This window comes from Pseudophryne corroboree, chromosome 6 (genome assembly GCF_028390025.1).
Source record: "Pseudophryne corroboree isolate aPseCor3 chromosome 6, aPseCor3.hap2, whole genome shotgun sequence".
NCBI classification, from domain to species: domain Eukaryota; kingdom Metazoa; phylum Chordata; class Amphibia; order Anura; family Myobatrachidae; genus Pseudophryne; species Pseudophryne corroboree.
Genome location: NC_086449.1, coordinates 205,674,392 through 205,700,602, shown reverse-complemented (window position 1 = coordinate 205,700,602; position 26,211 = coordinate 205,674,392). Strand labels below are relative to the sequence as shown.

Here is a 26,211-nt window from a genome sequence, read left to right as displayed (position 1 = left end):
TGACGGCGGATACGGGCGACCCGGCGGCGGGGCGCGGGGGGGGGGGGGGGGCAGTGACGGGGGGAGTGAAGTTTCTTCACTCCCCCCGTCACCCGGCTCCATTGAAGTGCAGGCAAATATGGACGAGATCGTCCATATTGGCCTGCACGCACAAGCGACGGGGCACCAGCGATGAACGAGCGCGGGGCCGCGCATCGTTCATCGCTGATGACTCCACACTCAAAGATATGAACGGTATCTCGTTCACTAATGAACAAGATCGTTCATATCTTTGAGGAATATCGGCCAGTGTGTAGGGCCTATAAGGTACAATGTTGTGATAAACATCTGGATTGCTTCAAATTTAAAATGCACATAAATAAGCAAATTTTACCACAATTGTATCTACCACTGGTGAATAAAAATAAGAAGTGTGAACAAGCCTTACCATTGTTGTCTGCTGCAAATAAATACATTGTTTAAATGTAACGGATGTAACCTGGATAGGAGGTGGTCATTTCTGACATCAAATACATGTCTGATTTCTCTGAAACTACAACAGATTTTATTCCATACTTTTTTTGACAATAAAGCATAAACCACACAGATTGTTTTAGTACAATTTTCAGGAAAGTCATTCTATTTTCTCTGACGTCCTAGTGGATGCTGGGTACTCCGTAAGGACCATGGGGTATAGACGGGCTCCGCAGGAGACTGGGCATTCTTAAAAGAAAGATTAGGTACTATATCTGGTGTGCACTGGCTCCTCCCTCTATGCCCCTCCTCCAGACCTCAGTTAGTATCTGTGCCCGGCCAGAGCTGGATGCACCCTAGGGGCTCTCCTGAGCTTCCTAGAAAAAAAAGTATTTGTTAGGTTTTTTATTTTCAGTGAGATCTGCTGGCAACAGACTCACTGTTACGTGGGACTGAGGGGAGAGAAGCGAACCTACCTGCTTGCAGCTAGCTTGGGCTTCTATGGCTACTGGACACCATTAGCTCCAGAGGGATCGAACACAGGCCCAGTCCTCGGTCGTCCGGTCCCGGAGCCGCGCCGCCGTCCCCCTTGCAGAGCCAGAAGAACGAAGAGAAGTTGAAAATCGGCGGCTGAAGACTCCGGTCTTCATTAAGGTAGCGCACAGCACTGCAGCTGTGCGCCATTGCTACCTTAGCACACCACACACTCCGGTCACTGATGGGTGCAGGGCGCTGGGGGGGGGCCTGGGCAGCAATTAGATTACCTTACTTGGCGAAAAGCACATAATACAGTCTGATAAACTGTATATGTGCATTAACCCCCGCCATTAAAGTACATAAAAGGACAGAAGCCCGCCGCTGAGGGGGCTGGGCCTTCTTCCTCAGCACACCGGCGCCATTTTCTCTTGACAGCTCAGCTGGAAGGAAGCTCCCCAGGCTCTCCCCTGCAGTATCCTGGTACACAAAGGGTAAAAAAGAGAGGGGGGGCACATAAATTTAGGCGCAAAACTGTGTATATAAGCTGCTATAGGGGAAAAATCACTCAGTATAGTGTACATCCCTGTATTATATAGCGCTGTGGTGTGTGCTGGCATACTCTCTCTCTGTCTCTCCAAAGGGCCTGGTGGGGGAACTGTCTTCAAATAGAGCATCCCCTGTGTGTGTGTGGTGTGTTGGTACGCGTGTGTCGACATGTCTGAGGTAAAAGGCTCCTCTAAGGAGGTGATAGAGTGGATAAGTGTGTGGGAGGGTGTCTCCGTCAACAACGCCGACACCTGTTTGGATATGTGTAAGTGCTGAGGTAAAATTATTGCACAAAAGGTTAGGGAACAGAAAGAAAATCTACCCTGGTCTGTCCCTATGTCACAGAGTCCTTCAGAGTCTCTCTATGCTCACTATCCAAAATAACAAAGTATCGACACGGAGTTTAACTCCACTGTCGACTACGATAATGCAAAGTTACAGCCAAGAGGGCTAAAAGATATTCAATATATGATTATTGGAATAAAAGATGATTTGCATATCACTGATGACTCATCTGTCCCTGACACGAGAGTACACATGTTAAGGGGAAGAATGCTGAGGTAAATTTCCCTCCTCTCGTGAGGAAAAAGAGCGGGAATCTCCAGACAAGAGACGGCAGCTTCCCACAAGAGAATTCTCAGGCTGTATCCTTTCCCCACTAGGGCCACGATGTGTTGAGAATCTTCCCCTTGGGTGTCCTGTTTGCACTAGCTATTCTCAGGGATCCTGCAGATAGTGTGCACATTCTAGTATACTACCCTGACCGGCGATTGTGTCGGCATGGGTTTATAGCGCTGTGGACCCTAGTATGCATATAAATATTTTAAGATGCTGTCTTAAGTGATAGATATATAATTATAAAGCATGCCCAAAGGGACATGAGTATACTGGGTCCTAGACACAAAAGCTATGTCGATTTCTGCTTGACGTGTCCTGTAGAATATACATTGGACAGATGATGCCGACTTAAGAGGCATATGGAAGGCTGAGGATTGTGTGGAGAAAGGTTCTCGGGCCTGGTCTCCACAGCTATAGCTGGTAATTCTGATATTTTGCCTTATATTCCTGCACAGCCTAGGAAAGCACGACATTATTAAATGCAGCTTTTCGAATAAAGAAACAAGAAAGTCTGAGGTGCGTCCTTTCTTGTCAGAGCCGGGGGCAAAGGAAAGAAGCTGTACAACACAGCTAGTCCCCAGGAACAGAAGTCCTCCCCGGCCTCTACAAAAATCCACCGCATGTCGCTGGGGCTCCACAGGCGGAGCTAGGCCCGGTGGGGACACGCCTTCGTAAGTTCAGCCACAAGTGGGTTCACTCCCTGTTAGATCCCTGGGCAATAGAAATTGTATCGCAGGGATACAGGCTGGACTGTGAGAAGATGCCCCCTCACCGAGGACCCGGCGGGCTTCCCCCCAAGAGAGGGAGCCAGTGTTAACTGCAATTCGTAAATTGTATCTTCAACAGGTGGTGGTCAAGGGTCCCCTCCTTCAACAAGAGGGTGTTATTATTCGACCATGTTATAATCCCGAAACCAGACGGTTCGGTTAGACCCATATTGAATTAAAATCCCTGAACATATACCTGAAAAGGTTCAGGTTCAAGATGGAATCGCTAAGAGCGGTCATTGCAAGCCTGAAATGAATCGGGACATAAGGGATGCATACCTTCGTGTCCCCATTTATCCACCTCATCAGGCGTACCTCAGAATTGCGGTACGGGATTGTCATTACCAATTTCACCAAGGTAATGGCGGATATGATGGTGCTCCTGCGGAAGCAAGGTGTCACTATTATCACATACTTGGATGATCTCCTCATAAAAGCGAGATCAAGAGAGCAGTTGCTGGACAGCGTATCACCTTCTCTGGAAGTGAAACGGCAACACAACTGGATTCTATATATTCCGAAGTCGCAGTTGGTTCCTACAGCTCATCTGCCTCGCCTAGGCATGATCCTAGACACAGACCAGAAGAGGGTTTATCTCCCGATAGAGAGAGCTCAGGAGTTCATGACACTGGTCAGGAATCTATTGAAAACCAAAACAGGTGTCAGTGCATCACTGCACTCGAGTCCTGGGAAGGATGATGGCATCATACGAGGCCATCCCCTTCGGCTGGTTCCATGCAAGGACAATGGAACTTACTGGACAAGTGGTCCGGATCACATCTTCAGATGCATCGGTTAATCACCCTATCCCCCAGGGCCAGGGTGTCTCTTCTGTGGTGGCTGCGGAGTGCTCACCTTCTCGAGGGCCGCAGATTCGGCATTCAGGACTGGGTCCTGGTGACCACAGATGCAAGCCTCCGAGGGTGGGGGGCAGTTACACAGGGAAGAAAATTCCAAGGTTTGTGGTCAAGCCAACAGACTTGCCTTCACATCAATATCCTGGAACTAAGGGCCATATACAACGCCCTAAGTCAAGCGGAGTTCCTGCTTCGCGACCAACCGGTTCTGATCCAGTCAGACCGCAGGGGCTCATGTTAACCGCCAGGGCGGCACAAGGAGCAGGGTGGCGAGGGTAGAAGCCACCAGAATTCTTCACTGGGTGGAGAATCAAGTAAGCGCACTGTCAGCAGTGTTCATTCCGGGAGTGGACACGACCTCCACCCGGGAAAGTGGTGACTTCATCAGGAAGTCTTCACGCAGTTTTGCAAATTGATGAAAACTGCCTCAGGTGGACTACATGGCGTCCCACCTCAATAAAAAGATAAAAAAGGTTTTACGCTGGGTCAAGGGACTCTCAGGCGATAGCTGTGGTCGCACTAGTAACACCGTGGGTGTTCCAGTCGGTCTATATATTCCCTCCTCTTCCTCTCAGACCCAAGGGCTGAGAATTCTAATAAACGGAGGAGTGTGAACAAGGGCCCTCATTCCGAGTCGTTCGCTCGGTATTTTTCATCGCATCGCAGTGAAATTCCGCTTAGTGCGCATGCGCAATATTCGCACTGCGACTGCGCCAAGTATCTTTGCTATGAAGATAGTATTTTTACTCACGGCTTTTTCATCGCTCCGGCGATCGTAATGTGATTGACAGGAAATGGGTGTTACTGGGCGGAAACAGGCCGTTTTATGGGAGTGTGGCTGAAAACGCTACCGTTTCCGGAAAAAACGCAGGAGTGGCCGGAGAAACGGGGGAGTGGTTGGGCGAACGCTGGGTGTGTTTGTGACGTCAAACCAGGAACGACAAGCACTGAACTGATCGCACAGGCAGAGTAAGTCTGGAGCTACTCTAAAACTGCTAAGTAGTTTGTGAGCGCAATATTGCGAATACATCGGTCGCAATTTTAAGATGCTAAGATACACTCCCAGTAGGCGGCGGCTTAGCGTGTGTAACTCTGCTAAATTCGCCTTGCGACCGATCAACTCGGAATGAGGGCCAATATTCTTTGCTCCGGATTGGCCAAGAAGGACTCGGTACCCGGAACTGCAAGAAATGCTCTCAGAGGACCCATGGCCTCTGCCTCTCAGTCAGGACATGTTGCAACAGGGACCCTGTCTGATCCAAGACTTACCGCGGCTGCGTTGGACGGCATGGCGGTTGAACGCCGGATCCTAGCGGAAAAGGGCATTCCGGATGCAGTTATTCCTACGCTGATAAAGGCTAGGAAAGATGTGACAGCAAGACTTTTTCACTGTATACGGCGAAAATAGGTTGCTTGGTGTGTGGCCGGGAAGGCCCTACAGAGGAATTCCAGGGGGGTCGATTCCTACACTTCCTACAGTCAGGAGTGACTATGGGCCTAAAATTAGGATCCATAAAGGCCAAGATTTCGGCCCTATCCCTTTTTCTCTCAAAAAGAACTGGCTTCACTGCCTGAAGTTCGGACGTTGTTACAGGGGTGCTGCATATTCAGCCCCTTTTGTGCCTCCAGTGGCACCTTGGGATCTTAACGTGTGTTGGATTCCTAAAATCCCACTGGTTTGAGCCACTTAAGACCGTGGAGCTAAAATATCTCACGTGGAAAGTGGTCATGCTTTTGGCCTTAGCTTGGACTAGGCGCGTGTCAGAATTGGCGGCTTTGTCATGTAAAAGCCCATATCTGATCTTCCATATGGAAAGGGCAGAATGGAGGACTCGTCCCCAATTTCTCCCTAAGGTGGTATCATCGTTTCATTTGAACCAACCTATTGTGGTGCCTGCGGCTACTAGGGACTTGGAGGATTCCAAGTTGCTGGACGTAGTCCGGGCCCTGAAACTTTACGTTTCCAGGACGGCTAGAGTCAGAAAAACTGACTCGCTATTTATCCTGCATGCACCCAACAAGCTGGGTGCTCCTGCTTCAAAGCAGACTATTGCTCGCTGGATCTGTAGCACGATTCAGCTTGCACATTCTGCGGCTGGACTGCCGCATCCTAAATCAGTAAAAGCCCATTCCACGAGGAAGGTGGGCTCTTCTTGGGCGGCTGCCCGAGGGGTCTCGGCTTTACAACTTTGCCGAGCTGCTACTTGGTCGGGTTCAAACACTTTTGCAAAATTCTACAAGTTTGATACCCTGGCTGAGGAGGACCTTGAGTTTGCTCATTCGGTGCTGCAGAGTCATCCGCACTCTCCCTCCTGTTTGGGAGCTTTGGTATAATCCCCATGGTCCTTACGGAGTACCCAGCATCCACTAGGACGTCAGAGAAAATAAGAATTTACTCACCGGTAATTCTATTTCTCGTAGTCCGTAGTGGATGCTGGGAGCCCGTCCCAAGTGCGGACTCTCTGCAATACATGTATATAGTTATTGCTTAACTAAAGGGTTATTGTATGAGCCATCTGTTGAGAGAGGCTCAGTTATTGTTCATACTGTTAACTGGGTATAGTTATCACGAGTTGTACGGTGTGATTGGTGTGGCTGGTATGAGTCTTACCCTGGATTCCAAATCCTTTCCTAGTAATGTCAGCTCTTCCGGGCACAGTTTCCCTAACTGAGGTCTGGAGGAGGGGCATAGAGGGAGGAGCCAGTGCACACCAGATATAGTACCTAATCTTTCTTTTAAGAGTGCCCAGTCTCCTGCGGAGCCCGTCTATACCCCATGGTCCTTACGGAGTACCCAGCATCCACTACGGACTACGAGAAATAGAATTACCGGTGAGTAAATTCTTATTTTTTATTTTTAATAAATGTATTTATTTGGTTTATCAAACAAGAAAAAAGCATTGGCATTATATTGTTATATACTTCGCAAAGAAATATCAAATACATGATATACAGCTACGTAATAGATATTGTGCAGTATAATAACTGATATCCAAAAATGGGATTTTAATACCAACCGGTAAATCCCTTTCTCGTAGTCCATAAGGGATACTGAGGTTTACTTAATATGATGGGGTATACAAGGGGTCCAAAGGAGCCGGTGCACTTTAAATTTCTTCCACTGCGTGTGCTGGCTCCTCCCCTCTATGCCCCCTCCCACAGGCAGTTAAGTAAAATAGTCCCCGAAGGAGAAAAGACATACTTGAGAGAAGGAACATAACAACAATGGGGGTCATTCCGAGTTGTTCGCTCGGTAAATTTCATCGCATCGCAGCGATTTTCTGCTTAGTGCGCATGCGCAATGTTCACACTGCGACTGCGCCAAGTAAATTTGCTATGAAGTTAGGTATTTTACTCACGGCTTTTTCTTCGTTCAGGCGATCGTAATGTGATTGACAGGAAGTGGGTGTTTCTGGGCGGAAACAGGCCGTTTTATGGGCGTGTGGGAAAAAAACGCTACAGTTTCTGGGAAAAACGCGGGAGTGGCTGGAGAAACGGAGGAGTGGCTGGGCGAACGCTGGGTGTGTTTGTGACATCAAACCAGGAACGACAAGCTCTGAACTGATCGCAGATGCCGAGTAAGTCTGGAGCTACTCAGAAACTGCACAGAGATGTCTTTTCGCAATATTGCGAATCTTTCGTTCGCAATTTTACTATGCTAAGATTCACTCCCAGCAGGCGTAGGCTTAGCGTGTGCAAAGCTGCTAAAAACGGCTTGCGAGCGAACAACTCGGAATGACCCCCAATAAGTGGTGAGATTCACACACCAGCACACCATAGCATAAAACAACCAGCAATGGCTGGAACAAAACAGCAACAACTGAACAGGTAACTTTTGGAAAAGATAAAACCTGCAAAGAAGTCAACGCACTGAGGCGGGCGTCCAGTATCCCTTATGGACTACAAGAAAGGGATTTACCGGTAAGTATTAAAATCCCGTTTTCTCTGGCATCCATAAGGGATACTGGAGTTTACTTAATATGATGGGGACATCCCAAAGCATCCAGAACAGGCGGGAACATGCGGAGACGCCTGCAGAACTGCCTGCCCAAACTGGGTATCCTCTTTGGCCAGGGTATCAAACTTGTAGAACTTCACAAAGGTGTTCTTCCCCGACCAGGTAGCAGCTCGGCATAGTTGCAAGGCTGAGACTCCACAGGCAGCTGCACAGGAAGACCCCACTGATCTTGTAGAGTGGGCCCTCAGAGACTGTGGAACGGGCAAGGCTGCCGACACATAGGCCTATTGGATAGTCAACCTAATCCAGTGAGCATTGGACTGCTTAGAAGCAGGGCAACCCTTATTCTGTGCAGCATATAGCAAGAACAAGGAATCCGTCTTTCTGATCCGAGTCGTTCTCTTGACATAGATCTTCAAGGCTCTCACAGCATCTAACGACTCCAGAGGAGCAGATGTACCAGAACTTGATGGGACTACAATCGGTTGATTCAAGTGGAATGCAGAGACAACCTTCGGCAAGAACTGCTGTCTAGTCCTGAGCTCAGCTCTGTCCTCGTAATAGACCAAGTAGGGACTTTTACATGAATTTCTAGCAGAGGCCAGGGCCAGCAACATCACCGTCTTCCACGTGAGGTACTTGTCTTCTCCCGTCATCAAAGGTTCAAACCAGGAGGACTGTAGAAATTCCAACACCACATTCAAGTCCCAGGGTGCCGTGGGCGGCACAAACGGAGGTTGTATGTGGAGAACTCCCTGCAAGAAGGTCTGAACTTCTGGCAACACTGTCAACTTCTTCTGGACGAAAATTGAGAGAGCTGAAATCTGGACCTTAAGGGAACTCAGACGTAAGCCCTTATCCACAACAGCCTGCAGGAAACGTAAGAGACGTCCTAAGTGGAACTCTGCAGGTGGATATGTGCGTTCCTCACACCAGGAGACATATCTCCTCCAGATATGATGATAGTATTTTTACGTTACTGGTTTTCTAGCCTGAACCATGGTTGCAATAACCTTCTTGGAGAGGCTTTTGCAAGCTAGGCTGTTCTGCTCAACTTCCAAGCCGTCAAACGAAGACTCCGTAAGTCCGGGTAGACGAACGGCCCTTGTTGTAGAAGATCTTTTCACAGTGGCAGGGGTGAAGAGTCTGTCACGGACATGTCCAGAAGATCTGCGTACCATGCCCACTGAGGCCAATACGGGGCAATCAGAATTACCTGGACTCCCTGATTCCTGAATCGTTTGAGCACCCTCAGGAGCAACGGAATCAGAGGAAACAGGTAAACCGACCGATAAGGCCAAGGAGATGCCAGCGCTTGAGGGTCCCTGGTTTTTGAGCAATACCGGGGAAGCTTCTTGTTGAATCAAGAAGCCATCAAGTCTATCTGTGGGCAACCCCAAAAGTCAATGATCTGTTGAAACACCTGTTGGTGGAGACCCCACTTTCACGGATGGAGATCGTGATGACTCAGGAAGTCCCCTTCCCAGTTGTCCACCCCCAGAATGAAGATAGCAGACATATGCTCTTGCGTTTCTTTCTGCCCAGAGGAGTATCCTTGACACCTCTCGTGTGCCGGCTCTGCTTGTTGTCCCTCCTTGTCGATTTATGTAAGCCACTGCCGTGGCGTTGTCCGACTGAACTTGGATTGCTCATTCCCTGAGCAGAGGAGAGGCCTGAAGCAAAGCATTGTTGATCGCACGAAGTTCCAGAATGTTGATTGGAAGTAGGGCTTCATGGGCTGACCATCTCCCCTGGAACTGAACCCCTTGGGTGACAGTCCCCCATCCCCTCAGCCTTGCATCCGTCGTGAGGAGGATCCAATCCTGGATCCCAAATCTTTGACCTTCCAGTAGGTTGGAGGACTGCAGCCACCACAGGAGGGAAATCCTGGTCTAAGGTGACAGACATATTATCCGGTGCATCTGAAGATGTGATCCGGTCCACTTGCTCAGGAGATCCAATTGAAACGTTCTGGCATAGAACCGTCCATACTGAATCGCCTCGTATGAGGCTACCATCTTCCCCAACAATTTTATGCAAAGATGGATGGTTTATCGCGTAGGCCGTAGGATCATTCAAACCATCTCCTGAAGTGTTCTCACCTTGTCCTCTGGGAGGAACACTTTCTGGGCCGCAGTATCCAGTAACATGCCCAGGAACAGGAGTCGCTGAGTCGGTTTCAGTTGGGACTTCTGTAAATTGAGGAGCCACCCATGGTGTGACAGAAGTTGGATAGTGCGGTCTATATGGAGCAATAAAAGCTCCCTGGATCTTGCTTTTATCAAGAGATCGTCCAGATAAGGGACAACATAGACCCCCTGAACTCGGAGCTGGAGCATCATCTCCGCCATCACCTTCATGAAGACACCTCGAAGCTGTGGACAGGCTGAAGGGTAATGCCCGAAACTGGTAGTGATCGTTCAGGAGGGCAAACCTCAGGTAAGCTTGGTGAGGATGCCAAATCGGGACATGGAGATAAGCGTCCTTTATATCCAAAGAGACCATGAACTCCCGTTCTAACAGGCCCGCAATCACTGCTTGCAGGGATTCCATCTTGAACTTGAACACCTTTAAGTAAGGGTTCAAGGATTTTAGGTTCAGAATGGGCCTTACCGAACCGTCTGGTTTCGGTACTACAAACAGGTTGGAGTATTAACGCTTTCCTTGTTGTTGTAGTGACACTGGAACAATAACATGTGACTGGACCAACTTTAGGATGGCCTGTTGCAGCATAACTCATGTATCCTCCAAAACTGGTAAGCTTGATTTGAAAACTTGTTGGGGAGGAGCGCTGTTGAACTCCAGCTTGTAGCCCTGGGAAATGAGGTCCCTTACACAGGTATCCTGTCAGGAGTCTGTCCAGATGTGGCTGAAGTGATGCAGACGAGCTCCCACCTCGAGATCCCCTCGACGTGGGGAGGCACTGTCATGCAGAGGCTTTTGTGGAAGCTGCACTGGTGCTTGGTTCCTGGGAAACCGCCACAACAGCTGGTTTTCTAGTCTTACCTCTGGTGCCTCATGCCTTATTGGAGGCACCTCTGGCTCTTGACCGGAATCTAGCGGTCCAAAAGGACTGAGTAGACATCCCGGGTAGGAACGCATAGCCAGTGGGGCCCCAGAGGGGAGAAATGTAGATTTCCCCGCGGTAACTTTAGAAATCCATGTATCTAACTCAACCCCGAAAAGCCACTCCCCTGAGAAAGGGAGAGACTCCACACTGCGCTTGGAATCCGCATCGGCAATCCACATAGCTCTGCGTGCCGACACCGCCATGGTGGTGGTTCTAGCATTAATAGTGCCTATTTCCTTGAGAGAGTCACACAGTATGCATCCAGTTTCCTAAATGTGCTTAATGAGGGTCTCCGTAGTGGCCAGGGGCATATCCCCCACAAGGCCCTCCTGAAGTTGAGTCGCCCAGGTGTGAATGGCATGTGTCATCCAGCAACCCACTATCACAGGTCTTTGTGATACACCAGCCGCTGTGTATATAGACTTTAGCGTAGTTTCTATTTTCCATTCCCCAGAGTCCTTGAGCTGAAAAGATCCAGGGGCCGATAACACCTAGAGAGGTGGGAGACTGAGACATCTACGACTGGGGGTTCTTCCCAATGTTTCCTACCCTCCGGAGTAAATGGGAAAGAGCGTAAAAACTTCCTTGTAACTGGATACCTTTTATCAGGATTTTTTCAGGCATGTTTAAAAACCTCATCTAATTCCGGAGAATCAGGGAAGGTGATGCTGATTTTTGTCTGTGCTAGAAAAAATGACTGCTTTGAAGCAGCCTCTTCTAAAGGGACTTTCAAGACATCCATGATAGCTAGAGGGTTCAATACCCTCTGCAGGAGTGGAATCTTCTATATCAGGTTCCAATTCCTCCCCCTCCTCCTGAATTTCCTCATCAGATTCTGAGAGTAGGGCAGGCAGTCCACATTTAAGTGACCCTAAACTAGGGAGGGAAGACTGTCTTTCATCAGCCTTGGCTGCCAGGTCTGCAACAGCCTGTTGCAGCTGTAGTGTTGTTTGTTTATTAGCATCAAGCTGATTTGACATGTCTGCCATCATAATCTTTATGGCACCGAGCCAGGATGGCTACTGACCCTTCCCCTCCAGTCTCCACACTAACTTGAGAAGACTGATTGCATTGGTCAAACGATAGGGAACCAGTTGTAGAAGGGGAGAATCTGGTGTGACAAACTTTATATAATGTGTGTTTAACCATACTGACAGTAAACAACACTCACCTACACACACTCACAGACAAGTACAATAACCAGCCTGCCACCCTGCGTGTGAGATGGAGATCCAGAGTGCGAGGAGGACACCCTCACCTGCAGACAGTAACTGCAAGCTGAATATTTTTATATCACAGTAAAACCGGATTATATGTCCGTTTCAGGACACTATATTGTGTGCAATAGCAGCTCTCCCCCTGTTAGTACACCCCTGTACCAGTTTCCAGTGAATCCTGGAGTCCTGGAGGAGCTGTGTGTCCTTGCTGCTGCTGGGGAAGGCAGAGGAAGGCACCAAAATGCTGCTGGTCCCGCTCTGAGCAAGCTCTGCCCCCTGTAATGGCGCCGGAGCTACATAGATTTTTTTATACCGGCAATGTCTCCTACACTTGTACAAACATCACAGAGGCTGCTAGTTTGCACCACCGCTGCCAGTTCTCACAGGGGGCTATAGCGGGTCCCCCCATGGAGGGTCCCGTATGCCTCCCCTGCACTGCGCCGCACCAAGAACCGGGGCCCCCGGTTTTTACTCACCACTCTTCCCACCTTCAGGCTGCGTTAGGGGTGTGTGTGCATACTGCGATTGTGACCACCAAGGCGCAGTGCCCCACGGAACAAACAAACAAACATCCTCTCAGGACAGTGGTCCTGCAGCGGGGAAGCGTCTCTTACGCCTTACAGAGGTCGGTAACCCCCCCCCGCCCCAACTTCCACAGTGTAGGTATACTGTTGCCCAGACAGTATACCGAAAATAATTAAGTTCAAAAGAAACAGAAGAAAAATCCTCTGGAGCTCCCCAGAGTGTGCATCCTCTCCTGACGGCACTTTTTCTAAACTGCCTGTGGGAGGGGGCATAGAGGGGAGGAGCCAGAACACCCAGTGGAAGAAATTTAAAGTGCACCGGCTCCTTTGGACCCCTTCTATTCTCCATTGTATTAAGTAAACCCCAGTATCCCTTATGGATGCCAGAGAAATATCATGTGAGAATTCACAATACTAAATTAACAATTCAATGGCAATGATATAGAAAATAAAAAAAGAAAACATAAGATTCTAAAGCAGAGTATAGGGGAGGGGGGTAAAGAGAAGGGGGGTGAGAAAGGGAGGACATATAAAATAAAGGGGGTCATTCCGAGTTGATAACTCGCTAGCTATTTTTTGCAGCGCTGCGATCAGATAGTCGCCGCCTGTGGAGAGTGTATTTTCGCTTTGCAAGTGTGCGAACGCTTGTGCAGCCGAGCAGTACAAAAACAGTTTGTGCAGGTCTGAACTTACTCAGCTGCTGCGATCACTTCAGCCTGTCAGGACCCGGAATTTACGTCAGACACCCGTCCCCTGTAAACGCTTGGACAAGCCTGCGTTTTTCCAAACACTCCCAGAAAACGGTCAGTTGACACCCACTAACGTCTTCTTCCTGTCAATCTCCTTGCGATCGGCTGTACGAATGGATTCTTCGTAAAATTCATCGCTCATCAACGTTCCGCTTTGTACCCGTACGACGCGCCTGTGCACTGTGGTGCATACGCATGCGCAGATTTGCCGAGTTTTGACCTGATCGCAGTGCTGCAAAAAATAGCTTGCATGCGATCAGGTTGGAATGACCCCCAAAGAGGAAAGAAAAGTCTCACATCTTTCACTTGTGTACTAGGAATTATTGGTGGATAAAACACATTCAATATGATATTGTTAGGAAGATCTCATAGCGATACATCTAATATTCATATGTAGTAGAAACTGATAGAAGAGTCTACAGTATTGGGATTTACTGTTATACAATATAATATAACAGTAGTCTGCAGTTGAATGAGGGTCTTTGAAGTATAAACATAAATGTATTTCAATAAACATTAAAGAGGGGCAGTGCCGGTGCTAGGGTGTTCGGTGCCCTCCTGCAAACTATAATTTTGCACCCTCCATCCCTTAACCCTTAAAGAGACAGCGCACGCCTAAGGCGTGTGCCGCAAAAAGAGAATGGCCTCACACGGGGAGGGGTGTGGCCACACAATAGTACTTTCAATTCAAATTACGTCACACTGTAGCACAATCTTATTCACATTACATTGCATATAGTCCCCATGATTCATATTACACCACATACTATACACATTATGCCACGCATTAGTGCCCCTTATACATATTAGACTACACAGTAGTGCTCCTTATACACAAAGCCCATAGTATTGGCCCTTATGCATGTAACGTTACACAGTAGTATCCCTGATACACAATGCCCACAGTAGTGCCCCTTATACACAATACCTTAATAGCAGCATAGGTCCCTATGTAAAGCAATACACAGGGGTCCCCACCCTATCGGCGGCAGCTGTGATGTCTGGGGTGAAAGGGAAGTGGCCAAAACATACTGCGTTCCACCAAGGAATGCAAACCAAAAGAGGCTGAATACCTGCTGCGTGCTGAAATAACGAATCAATCTGAATGAGCCTTATGTTAATAAAGTGCCATGTAGTCAAAAAACATACAGTCACACTTCTCTATGTATAAATGTCTAATCAACATCAAAACTACAGGGTTGGGGGGCGTGGCCTGGGGGGGGGGCATGGCCTGGCTGGCAACTGGGAGAGCTGCACTTTCCAAGGGCTCCTGCCTGCACTCGTGCAAAAAGCCCTTTACACCCCTCCCTGCACCATCCATCACCCTGTATTTGTGCCCCAATCTCTCACCCTGTACCTCTGCTTCAGTGTGAGCGTGCCGCGGAATCGGGAGGAGGCCTAGGCCAACTCTGTGGGTTGCGGCCCTCTCACCTCCGCGAAGCCGGGGGCTAAATTTTGGAGGTAATCCTGGACGGGAGACGGAGCCGCGCGCGGGTGGTCGGGTTCGTCCTCACTGACGGGCCGCTCGCCGGTGCTTACCTCTCCGCACCCCATTACCATCTGGGCTCCTCTTGTGCGGCTGAAGCCGGCGGGAGCAGGGCGTTCGAGACCTCCGGGCGAAGGTGTTCCACAACGGCGGCCATCTTGAAATCTCACGGAGTGAAGGAGATCTGACATCCAGCATCCAGGGGACTTGTGAGTACTGGGGTGCCCCACTGGATCCCTGACCTGACTGACAGTGCCCTGCAATCCCTCCACTGTTTTCCACACTCACGGAGCCGGGAGACGGCAGCGCGGACGCTCGCAACTTCCGGCCTAGTCGAGCTCCGGAAGCCGGGACCTTTAGTTTGGGCCACGGCCGGGTTGTGGGCTCCGGGACGCGCACCCCACAAACGACCGCTGCGGTCGCCCGCGGAGACTCCCCGCTGACTTGACACCACCCTGGGCCCTTCCATCGTCCGCCGAGGGCTCTCCCCGCGGCTGTGTGCTGCTGAAGGAGCCTGGCTGAAGCTCATTGTATGAGCTGCCTCCCCTGCTGCTCCACGGCGGCCATCTTCCTGGCGGTCACCAGTAACAGCACAGCCTCCTCACCTGGGCTGTGTGAATACCAGCTGGGGGACATAGCCAACCATCCTCTATATGCTGCCCTGCTGCTGACTCCTGCGCTCACAGATACCTGCCTGATGTATATTCTGCTATAATGTGACCAAGCCGCGCAGAGGGGATAACGTGTTGCAATACCTACTGGGATATGTCCTAACAATTCCTTCTACGAGGCACTGTTCTGGATTCTGTTCTCTCCACTCAGACAATTGACAAGACGGCGCCGTTCTGGTAACTCATCAAAAGCTAAATCCACAACCTCGCAAGCTGCAGCCTTTCGTACTTTATTTGGCACTCCCGTATCCGACACCACTACCTCTACGCCCCTCTCAGAATCCTTGACTTCGAACATCATGGAGGATAATAGGGCCCCGACTTCTTCCCCAAAACGCCATTCTGGGTCTGCCAGTTAAGACTCCGCCGACATGGCGGCGGTCCTCATACAGCTACGCTCTCTACCGACTCGCCAAGACATACAGCAGGATTTATCCAGCATGGAAAAACGGATTCATGATTCTCTACAGGCGAGTCTCTCCACCATCCAATCTGATCTCACGCAAGTAGCGAATAGAGTGGTCGACCTGGAAGACCACAGAGATGAAACGGATTCCCAGCTCGCTGACTTACATGATCTTGTATCTCGATACTCGCGTACCACCACTGAAATGAGATGTAGATTAGATGATATGGATAACAGAGGTAGGCAGAATAACTTGAGGGTCAAAGGTCTACCGGAAGATGTATCTCCTCAAGGCTTAGTTGCTGCGTTAAATAAATAAAGAAATCTTTCTAAGGCGCTGCAAAATGGAGCAGCAGAGGACAGTACAAATAGGTCACCAACCTACAAAGTCAATATGTAACAGAAAAATACAGTCTCACTTTCTGCGCTCCAAATGTCCCCTTGTTTTAAACGATCCTCACAGCGATGTCATGATATACATGAAAAAAAGAAAAACAAAATACAATAGTGTAATCCTGTATGGACACTACAGTTCTTTCCACTGTGTGAAGGGGAAACTAGGTGATGAAGATGGTCCCAGAAAAGAGATACGACGTCCACCTTCTTATGGGGTCACCCTAAAGTGATGCAGTGAAGATACGGTAATGAATCCTTACATGTATGCTTACTTGAAAAAGTGAGATTAAAAAAAACCCAGCTGACCACACAGGAGAGTCCACATATCAGTGAACCACCATATGAGTGATATCCATACTCATTATACGGGCGAAAGAGAAAATAATATCCACAGAAAAGAAACCTTTATGTGCTTTCTATCTCACTTTTTCAAGTAAGCATACACGTAAGGATTCATTACCGTATCTTCACGGCATCACTTTTGGGTGACCCCATAAGAAGGTGGACATCGTATCTCTTTTCTGGGGCCATCTTCATCACCTAGTTTCCCCTTCACACAGTGGAAAAAACTGTAGTGTCCATACAGGATTACACTATTGTATTTTGTTTTTCTTAGTTGCTGCGTTAACTACAATATTCAACGACCTTCTTGGTGCCGACCCCAGCTCTCAAATAATGTTTGACAGAGCACATCGGGCACTCTGACCGAAAGGAGCGCCCACAGAAAGGCCTAGAGAAGTCGTCTGCCGTCTACATTATTTTCTAGTGAAAGAGACTATCCTACAGAAGTCCAGACAGGCCTCGAATATAGACTTTAATGGCCATCGCATACAGATTTTTCAGGACCTTTCATGGGCAACTCTACAGCAGAGACGTCTTTTCCACCCTCTCACGGAGGCTCTTCGGAAGAAGGATATCAGGTTCCACTGGGGGTTTCCTCTAAGTGCCCAAGTGACCCGTGATGGGACCCGTTATGCTCTTGAAGATTATGAAGACGTCCCATCGTTCTGCTCTGCACTGGGACTACCGTTAATACCACTGCCAAATTGGACGGACCCCCTACAACTTCCCACTACATCGCTCTCCCGCAGGGAGCCTTGGAAAAAAGTGGGCAACCCAAACGACGCAATCGTGCCTCGTGACTGCATTGGTCACTCTAGTCTGTGATATCCTTTTTCTCCGCATTATCTCACTAAATGCTCACATTAATTCTCTCACTGTTTATTTAATGTATGGGCCTATACTGCTTTGGGAATGCTTACTGTTCTCTCACTAGTAGAGGCTCTGTTTGTACTTTGCCTGGGAAGTTTCGTGTGTGCTGTGTGGGGTTGAGCGGAGAGATGGGAGATGGCGGTTATTTTCTTTTTCTCCGCTCGTCCCCTTCCTGCCCATGACGTATCCCTCTGAAATACTCATTTAATCAATTATCAAGAATTGTTGCACCCGTTATCACCCTTTGGACCCCCTTCTCTGCTGTACATTTCCTAGACCATGGGATGTTTAGTTTTTACCCATGGCTTTCAATGCAGAGGTTGCTATTGTATGTTGTTTTCTATGTCTATGTTAAGCTATCCGTGTCCTCCTCTCTTCCCTCATGTGTTTCCCCACCCACCCCTTCCCTCCCATGCCACCACCAATTTCAGGTTATTCTTGGTGCTAGAATATGCTGGAGCTATAGCTATGGTACATCGTTCAGTAAGTTGGTTCCTGCATTCCTTCCATTATGGCTAACTTAAAAATTGTTTCTTACAATGTGAAAGGTTTAAATATCCCTGAAAAGAGGTCAGGCTTACTACACACCTTACATACTGATGGGGCAGAGGTTGTTTTCTTACAGGAAACACATTTCTAGAGAGGGGCTTCCCCAGGTCTTCGCTCTCGCCACTTCCTAAATGGTTACTTTAACGATTACTCCGGAGCAAAGGCTAGGGGTGTCGACATTCTTTTTGCCAAGCATTTGAGACTGACGGATGTCTCGGAAATGTTAATAGGCGATGGAAGAGGGATTCTGGTTAGAGCTACCATAGCCCATCAGACATTCACTTTTGTTAATCTCTACCTTCCTAACCAGGGCCAAACCCGATTTCTTAGAGATTCACTGGAGCTGGTTGAGCAAAACCTGGTGGGTACTTTGGTGGTGGGAGGAGATTTTAACTGGGTCCTTGAACCCCGCTTGGATTCCTCTTCTGGGTCTCCAAGAACTACTCTTAGAGAATCCAAATGATTTAAAGCTGTTTTACACGATTTTCAATTGGTTGACAGTGACACTTGGCGTCTTCTACACCCTTCAGATAGGGATTTTACCTTTTACTCATCCCCACATAACTCATACTCCCGAATAGATTACCTCTGCGTGAGCCATGCCCATCTGGATCTATTGGTTGATGCAACCATCGGCCAAATCGCACTATCAGACCATGCCCCAGTCACACTCACACTTTCTCTCCGTCATCCACCCCCTAAACACTGGCGTTGGCGATTCAATGAACAACTTATTCGGGATCCTGTTTGCCGACCCCAGATTGAGAAGGCAATAGAGGATTACATCTCTTTAAATGCGACTGGTGATGTCTCCCCGGTAACATTATGGGAGGTACATAAGTGTGTGATAAGAGGTAAGTGCATACAGCTGGGCACATACCTGAAAAAACAAAAGGTTGAGTGTAGAAACGCCCTACTGGAGAAAATAAAAAAATTAGAATTGGCACATAAATCCATGTTAGCGTCAGATACTTTTGTTGAACTCCAAACGGAGAGACAAGCTCTTAATACTTTGCTCAGCGATGGTACTCGCAGGGCATTTCGTAAATGTCGACATAAACACCATCGGTGGGGAAATAAACCCGGTAAACTTCTGGCACGTGCTCTTAGGGCTCAGAGATCTTTAACATATATATCTAAACTCACGGATGCTAACGGTTTGTCCCATGCCTCTGATACAGAGATAGCTGGGATTTTTCATACTTATTACTCGGCTTTATATAATCTGACCTCCGCGCGTACATCATCTGCACGCATGGATCACAAACATAACATACAGAAATTTTTAGATGACATTACTTTTCCGACTCTTCCAACAGGCGTTGCTCAGGCCCTAGATGATCCCTTCACTGAGGAAGAATACTGGCCGCCATGGGGTCATCTCCTAATGGCAAAAGCCTAGGGCCGGATGGTTTCCCAGTCACATATTATAAAGCCTTTCAAGATAAGCTCAACCCCCTTCTCCTGCAGGCCTGCAATGCCATATCATCAGCGGTCCCTCTGTCGGGCCAGTCCCTGAGTGCCCATATTACTGTCATACCAAAAGAATCTAAAGATCCGACACTCCCTTCCAGCTATAGGCCGATATCGCTGCTGAATGTAGATATCAAACTATTTGCGAAACTCATGGCTAATCGCCTTAGGCCATTATTACCAGATATAGTACATTCTGATCAGGTCGGTTTTGTTATGGGCAGAGAGGCAAGAGATAACACTATCAGAGTCATTGATCTGATAGCGCACGCACAGGCAACCGACACCCCCTTCATGCTCCTCTCCACAGACGCAGAGAAGGCCTTTGATCGGGTGGACTGGGACTTTATGGAAGCGGTGCTCAGACGACTGGGTCTGGGAGATGTTTTCTTACAGAGGATTCTCTCACTGTATAGAGCTCCATCTGCTCAGGTTAGGGTGAATGGCGTTCTCTCTGAACCAATACCAATTTCCAATGGCACGCGCCAGGGCTGCCCGCTGTCACCTCTAATCTTTGTCCTGTGTATGGAGGCTCTGGCCCGTGCGATCAGATGCAACCCTAACATTGCGGGCCTGCAGGTGGGCAACGTTAACCATCGCTTGGCCCTCTTCGCAGATGACTTACTGGCAGTCATAACAAATCCTTTGATTTCTCTACCCAACCTTATGAAAGAATTCACGCGGTTCGGAAACCTATCAAATTTTAAAATTAATTATTCCAAATCTATGGCAATGAATGTTACGCTCCCACCTACAACGGCCTCTCTCTTGTCGCAGTCATTTCAATTCACATGGCAAAAATCCCATATTACATATTTAGGGATTCAAATCCCTTCGGCACTCAACACTATAGTTACCATTAACCACACCCCTCTTCTTCGCAAACTGCGACAGGAGATGGCGCATTGGCTCACGCAGAGGTTTTCATGGCTAGGCCGTATAAATATAGAGAAAATGAATATTCTCCCCAGGCTGTTACATCTTTTTCAAACCATCCCTTTGAAACTTCCCCCCCAATTCTTAGCTGAAGCGCACAAGGCGATAAGCCACTTCATATGGGGCGGACGGAAACCTAGGTTCAAACATAGCCATCTGTCTAGACTGAAATCTCAAGGCGGACAACAACTGCCTATGATTTCTGCATACTATCATGCCACAATACTGCATAGGATTGTAGATTGGTCCCGCCCCAGTCCATATAGGAAACAGTGGGTCGACCTGGAGACTTCTTCCACCACTCTTAATTTACAAGCAGTGCCCTGGTCTCCTAAATTTAGCCGCTCATTACATCCCACTGTGGGGCCCACTTTAGCTTTATGGCGGACGCTTCGTTATAGGATGGGAGTCTCGTATAAACGAACATCCCTTATGCCTATTTTCGATAACCCGATGTTCTCCCCCGGGAAGGTCCAATAAGATTGCTTCTAGATGGGAGAGGGCAGGTGTGACTAGGGTATTTCACTTGCTTGCACATGGCAAACTCAAAACATTCTCTGAGATACAGACAGCGGGCGATATACCTGCTAAGGATTATTGGTTCTACCTCCAGGTACACCACTTCATTACCTCGCAGAGAGGAGCGATAGACCTTTATGTGCAATCAAGAGATGGCCCCCTCACATGTAGTGTTGGGTATTTACAAAATCCTTCTGCAGGGCTACTTCCCTGCTGTCCCTTTTGTCTGTGATGCTTGGGATAAAGACTTGACGCATCGGGGAATTAAGATCCACTGGGACACACATTGCAAGGTTATGGCACAATGCTCCACTAGCTTGGAAGTTGTGGAAACACAATACAAATTACTGACGAGATGGTACAGGTGCCCGTCTCTTTTACATAAATTTTACTCCTCAGTTTCCCCTTTATGCTGGCGCTGTGGTAGGGATACTGGCACGTTGATCCACATTTGGTGGGATTGCCCATCTATTGCCCCCTTCTGGAGCACAGTTATTGAACTATCAATAGAGATTTTGGGAGGCCCAGTGCCAACGGGTCCGGATTTTTGGCTTTTGTCACACTCAAATATCCCCCTGTCTCACTACAAGAAGTCCCTCCTTAAGCACTTAAATAACGCGGCAAGAGCTGTACTCCCAGTACAGTGGCGGTCCGTTAACCCGCCGACAATATGGGAGTGGTTCCAACGCATTGATTTCTATATGTATATGGAGGATGTTTACTCTGCCACCTTAGACAAATACTCAGACTATGTAGCTACTTGGCTTCACTGGATAGAATTTAAGACCACTAAGACCTATGCTGATTACGCATCCCTGATTATACACTGAGGATGGAGGTTGCTAATGCCTCCTCTCTGGCTTCCAAATGATCTACATCTGTGACCTTTTCCACTGCCCCCCCCCCCTTTTTCCCTTGTCCTCCCCTTTCTAATTGTTTCTAAATGTTTGCTGCCTCACATTTTGTATAGTTACTACGTTAATAAGTGATATTGTTACGAGGTAGCTCTTTCCTTCAAATATTATGTCTCATATTGAACGATGTACAGCATATGATGGAATATCTGTATCCTCTTTTCTTTTTTTTTCTTTGTTGCCATCTCTGTAACTACAGTTATCATGCTATGAGACTACTGTCAAAGTTCTATTTTTGATATATATGCTGAAATATATGGAAATTGTTTTAATTTGCAAAATTAAAATAAAGGATTTAAAAAAACAACAAAAAACTACAGGGTTAACATGTGCACATACGGGGCTGCATGTCACCAGGGGAATGGAAAAAATATGGCACTCACTCGTTCCTATGCTCCTTGCTGCAGTAACATCGAAACTTGGTGGGCACATTTAAATGCCCGCCCAGTTGTGATGTCAGACATGACACATTGGGCAGACGATTAGTAAGTGTGTATGCACTTACCAATCATCAGAAAGGTTGGCAGATCAAACCAATGGCTGATCCGTCGGCCAGGTGTGTACCCAGCTTAAGAGAATACACTAGTTGTAGTGACGTTAGATGTAATGTCCAGTGTTTTCCCCAGCACTGACTGAGGCTATTTTTTCTCTCTCTTTTTTTCTCCTCTATCTCGACACCCCCTTCCCCATCTATTTCCCTCCCCTCTTTCCCTTTCTTACTCCCACTATTTTGGTAGTTACAGGGAGGGTAAGGGCAGTGATGCTGAGTGGCAGTTAGAGGGAGATTGATGGTGAGGACAGTGATGCTGAGGTGGAGTTTGAGGGTGAGGGCAGGGATGCTGACGGGGAGTTAAAGGGAGGGTGATGGCAGTGAGACTGAGCGGGAGTTAGGAGAGAGAGGGTGGGGACAGTGATGCTGAGGGGGAGTTGGAGGGCGAGGGAAGTGACGCTGACAGGGAGTTAGAGAGAGTGTGAGGGCAGGGTCGCTAACAGGGAGTTAGAGGGAGGGTGAGGCCAGGGACACTGAGGGGAGTTATAGGAAGTGTTAGGGCAGGGAGGCTGATTGGGAATTAGAGGGAGAGTGAGGGTGAGGGCAGGGACGCTGACAGGAAGTGAGAAGGAGGGTGAAGGCAGGGACATTGAGTAAGAGTGAGTGTGAGGGCAGGAACGCTGGTGGGGAGTTAGAGGGAGGGTGAGGGCAGTGATGCTGAGGGGGAGATAGAGGGAGGGTGAGGGCAGGGACGCTGACAGGGAGTTAGAGGGAGTGTGAGGGTGTGTGTACGCAAGACATACTTCTGAATTTTATTTTGAAGTATGTGTATATAAAACCCCCCAAAAATAAATAAATAAATATATATATACAGAGCCCTCTGACGAAGTCGATGACGAAACGCGCTAGGGTGGAGTCTGGTGACGCCGGGGATCAGTGCAGCTGTTGAAGGAGCAGTTACAGATGTGTGTGTTCCTGCCCGCGAGTCTCGAGGAAAACGGCCGCTGGCGGGTGGAGGATCCCAGCGCGACTGTTCTGAGTCTTGTTCCAGCTTTGCCTGGTCATTGTTTATGGAATCATGTGGTAATCAGCACACAGCGATTGCCGTTTGGTATGAGCGCATTTTTAACATTTGCCTTACGTACTGAGTGTGTTTTTAAAAAAATAAAAAAACTTCCTGCACTATGGAGCGCCCCCTGTATATGCTTTGTTGACAGATACTCACCTCCGTGGGAATTCGGATTGATTGAAAGGGAGCAGCGATCCTGAAATTATCTAAGGAGGATCTAGTGCTGTTCAGCGCCAATTGAGCTGCTTTGATTCCATCTGTATACACAGACTTTTAATGTGATTATACTCCATGTGGATTAACCGGCGCTGTACCTGCTCCTCTTGTAATATATATATAATATGTAATTTTAAAAAACAAAACAACTTCATTAACATAAACAAATACTCAGTAAATCTGAGTGTGGGGTTCCTGACAAACTTCATATACAGACTATGCAGAGAGCCACCTGTCACTTACCAAGCAGTGCCTCCTCTCTTCTTCAGGGAGAGGCATCTGTCTGGTGATTGTGTGCCACAGCTATATACTGTATCCCTTTGATGTAAACAGGCCACAGATGGAGCTCGGGATGGGGCTCTGCTAGTGCAATGTAGTCTTCCTGGATTTCACAAGGTGGACTGCGACAACGGACGTTGATTATTTAAATTATGGAGATATGAGTAATAGGTGGTCCAGTACATACCCGGACTACCCCTTGATCTCGCCTAATCAGAAAGGATGCAGAGAGCTGGGGAGACGGGCTCCGCTCTTCATGATACCGGAGCCGCTGCTGGCTGTTTGTCACGCAGTGTGACAGGTGCTGGCAGCCAGCAGCGGCAGATCACATCAGCAAGGTTGCAGAGCGGGGAGAGCACCTCTCCAGCAGGGCGCCTCCCTGCTTTGCAGACCTTGCTGAGCGGATAGCGCCAGAACTGAAGAGGGGCTTAATGGAAGATAAGTGGCAATTTAATTTCTGGGGGAGCCTTGGTTGGCAATATGTCATATTCCCCATCTCCCATCCAAGGTAGGTTTACCCAATTGAATGTCTAGGAGCGTCTATTAGAGTATATATTTGATTTTGCAAATCTATGGGTTTCGAAGCTATAAAGTTAACCCATTTTTTAAGGAATTTAGGTATTACCCGTTGAGGGTAAGATATCGTGTCATATCTGTCAAAGTACATGTATCTCAATAGGAGTTCATCAACTTCACGTAATGTCGCATTATGTTTGTTTATCCATTAGTTTAATATAACTTCCTTTGCAACTGTCACAAAGATTATCAAGAAAGGTATCAATGGTTTGGTTGAGGTAGCCAGGTTCCAAGGATCAAAGTTGGCAAAGAGCAATGGATTAGGGTCCAAAGACACTGCCAAAGTGAAGACAAAAAACTGCAACAGACGAGCGCCTAATCATCAAAAAAATAAAAACCAATAAATATTTCATGAAGTTGAATAACCACAATTTTCTATTCCTGATAGGCTGCGCTTGCCGGAATACTATGTGTAGTATTATGGAAATAGCATAAAGAAAAAACAGACGGCTGCGCTGAATATCAGGAGGAAGATATAATGTACAGAGAGCCAACGTAAAAAATCACAATATTTATTAATAAAACATATAATAATTTATGTATCATATAAACCGGTTAATAATTTAAGAACATTCACTTGACGTGAACTGATGGTCTGTTGTAATAGCTCAGCTTTTATGGTGAAAAGTTCCGTGTTCCACTTGTTAAATAGTTGGTAAGTACCAGGTGTAATAATGGAATCCTAGTAGATTCAAGGTCCCACAGTTGAAATTGAAATTCAGTACCTTTCCAAATGGGCTGGTAAGAGCCGAGCGTCCTCGGCTTCAATGTCCTGCAGTGCCCATACACGCTATGCAGCGGAAAAGGAGAAGACCGTCTCTCTCACCACCCGGTCGTAGCAGCGTGTGTGCTGAAGCCGCGGGTGCTGTGGACGGAGAGTGCAGCGGGGACCAAGGTGCACCTGGAAAATTTCACCTGAGCTTGGTACGGATAGGGGCGGGTCCTGACGCATTTCATCACATTCACGTTCATCTACCTTCGAGAAAGTCACGTGAACGTGACGAAACGCGTCAGGACCCGCCCCTATCCGTACCAAGCTCAGGTGAAATTTTCCAGGTGCACCTTGGTCCCCGCTGCACTCTCCGTCCACAGCACCCGCGGCTTCAGCACACACGCCGCTATGACCGGGTGGTGAGAGAGACGGTCTTCTCCTTTTCCGCTGCATAGCGTGTATGGGCACTGCAGGACATTGAAGCCGAGGACGCTCGGCTCTTACCAGCCCATTTGGAAAGGTACTGAATTTCAATTTCAACTGTGGGACCTTGAATCTACTAGGATTCCATTATTACACCTGGTACTGACCAACTATTTAACAAGTGGAACACGGAACTTTTCACCATAAAAGCTGAGCTATTACAACAGACCATCAGTTCACGTCAAGTGAATGTTCTTAAATTATTAACCGGTTTATATGATACATAAATTATTATATGTTTTATTAATAAATATTGTGATTTTTTACGTTGGCTCTCTGTACATTATATCTTCCTCCTGATATTCAGCGCAGCCGTCTGTTTTTTCTTCTTACTGCCAAAGTGAAGGTAGTGTTCAAATAATTTATCATTTTAAACCAATATCTTTTCTGCAGGAACAAAGGTCATTAAATAGAGATGCCAAAGATGCACCACACTTCGGACAGCGACCTGTTTCCCCTTTAGCATAATGCCAACCTTGACCCTGGGAAACAGAGGCTCTGTGTACCGTTTTAACATGTACTTCTTGTAAAATAGCGGCACGTACAGTACAAAGGACTAAATCGTAGTATTTAAATAAAGTATTGTCA

The 26,211-nt window shown here is 47.8% G+C and overlaps 1 long non-coding RNA gene across 2 annotated transcripts in view; it reads left to right on the top strand.

Annotated features, from left to right (window-relative positions):
* The window catches only part of LOC134931868 (uncharacterized), a 27,929-nt gene extending 1,718 nt beyond the window's left edge, over positions 1–26,211 (top strand). Inside the window, exons 2-4 of one of the 2 annotated variants that reach the window (XR_010179187.1) lie at positions 22,542–22,589; positions 23,163–23,399; positions 26,017–26,211. This is a non-coding gene — a long non-coding RNA (uncharacterized LOC134931868). Of the gene's footprint in view, positions 1–22,541; positions 22,590–23,162; positions 24,832–26,016 lie in introns of those variants that run through there. The other variant, XR_010179186.1, reaches the window with a different exon arrangement.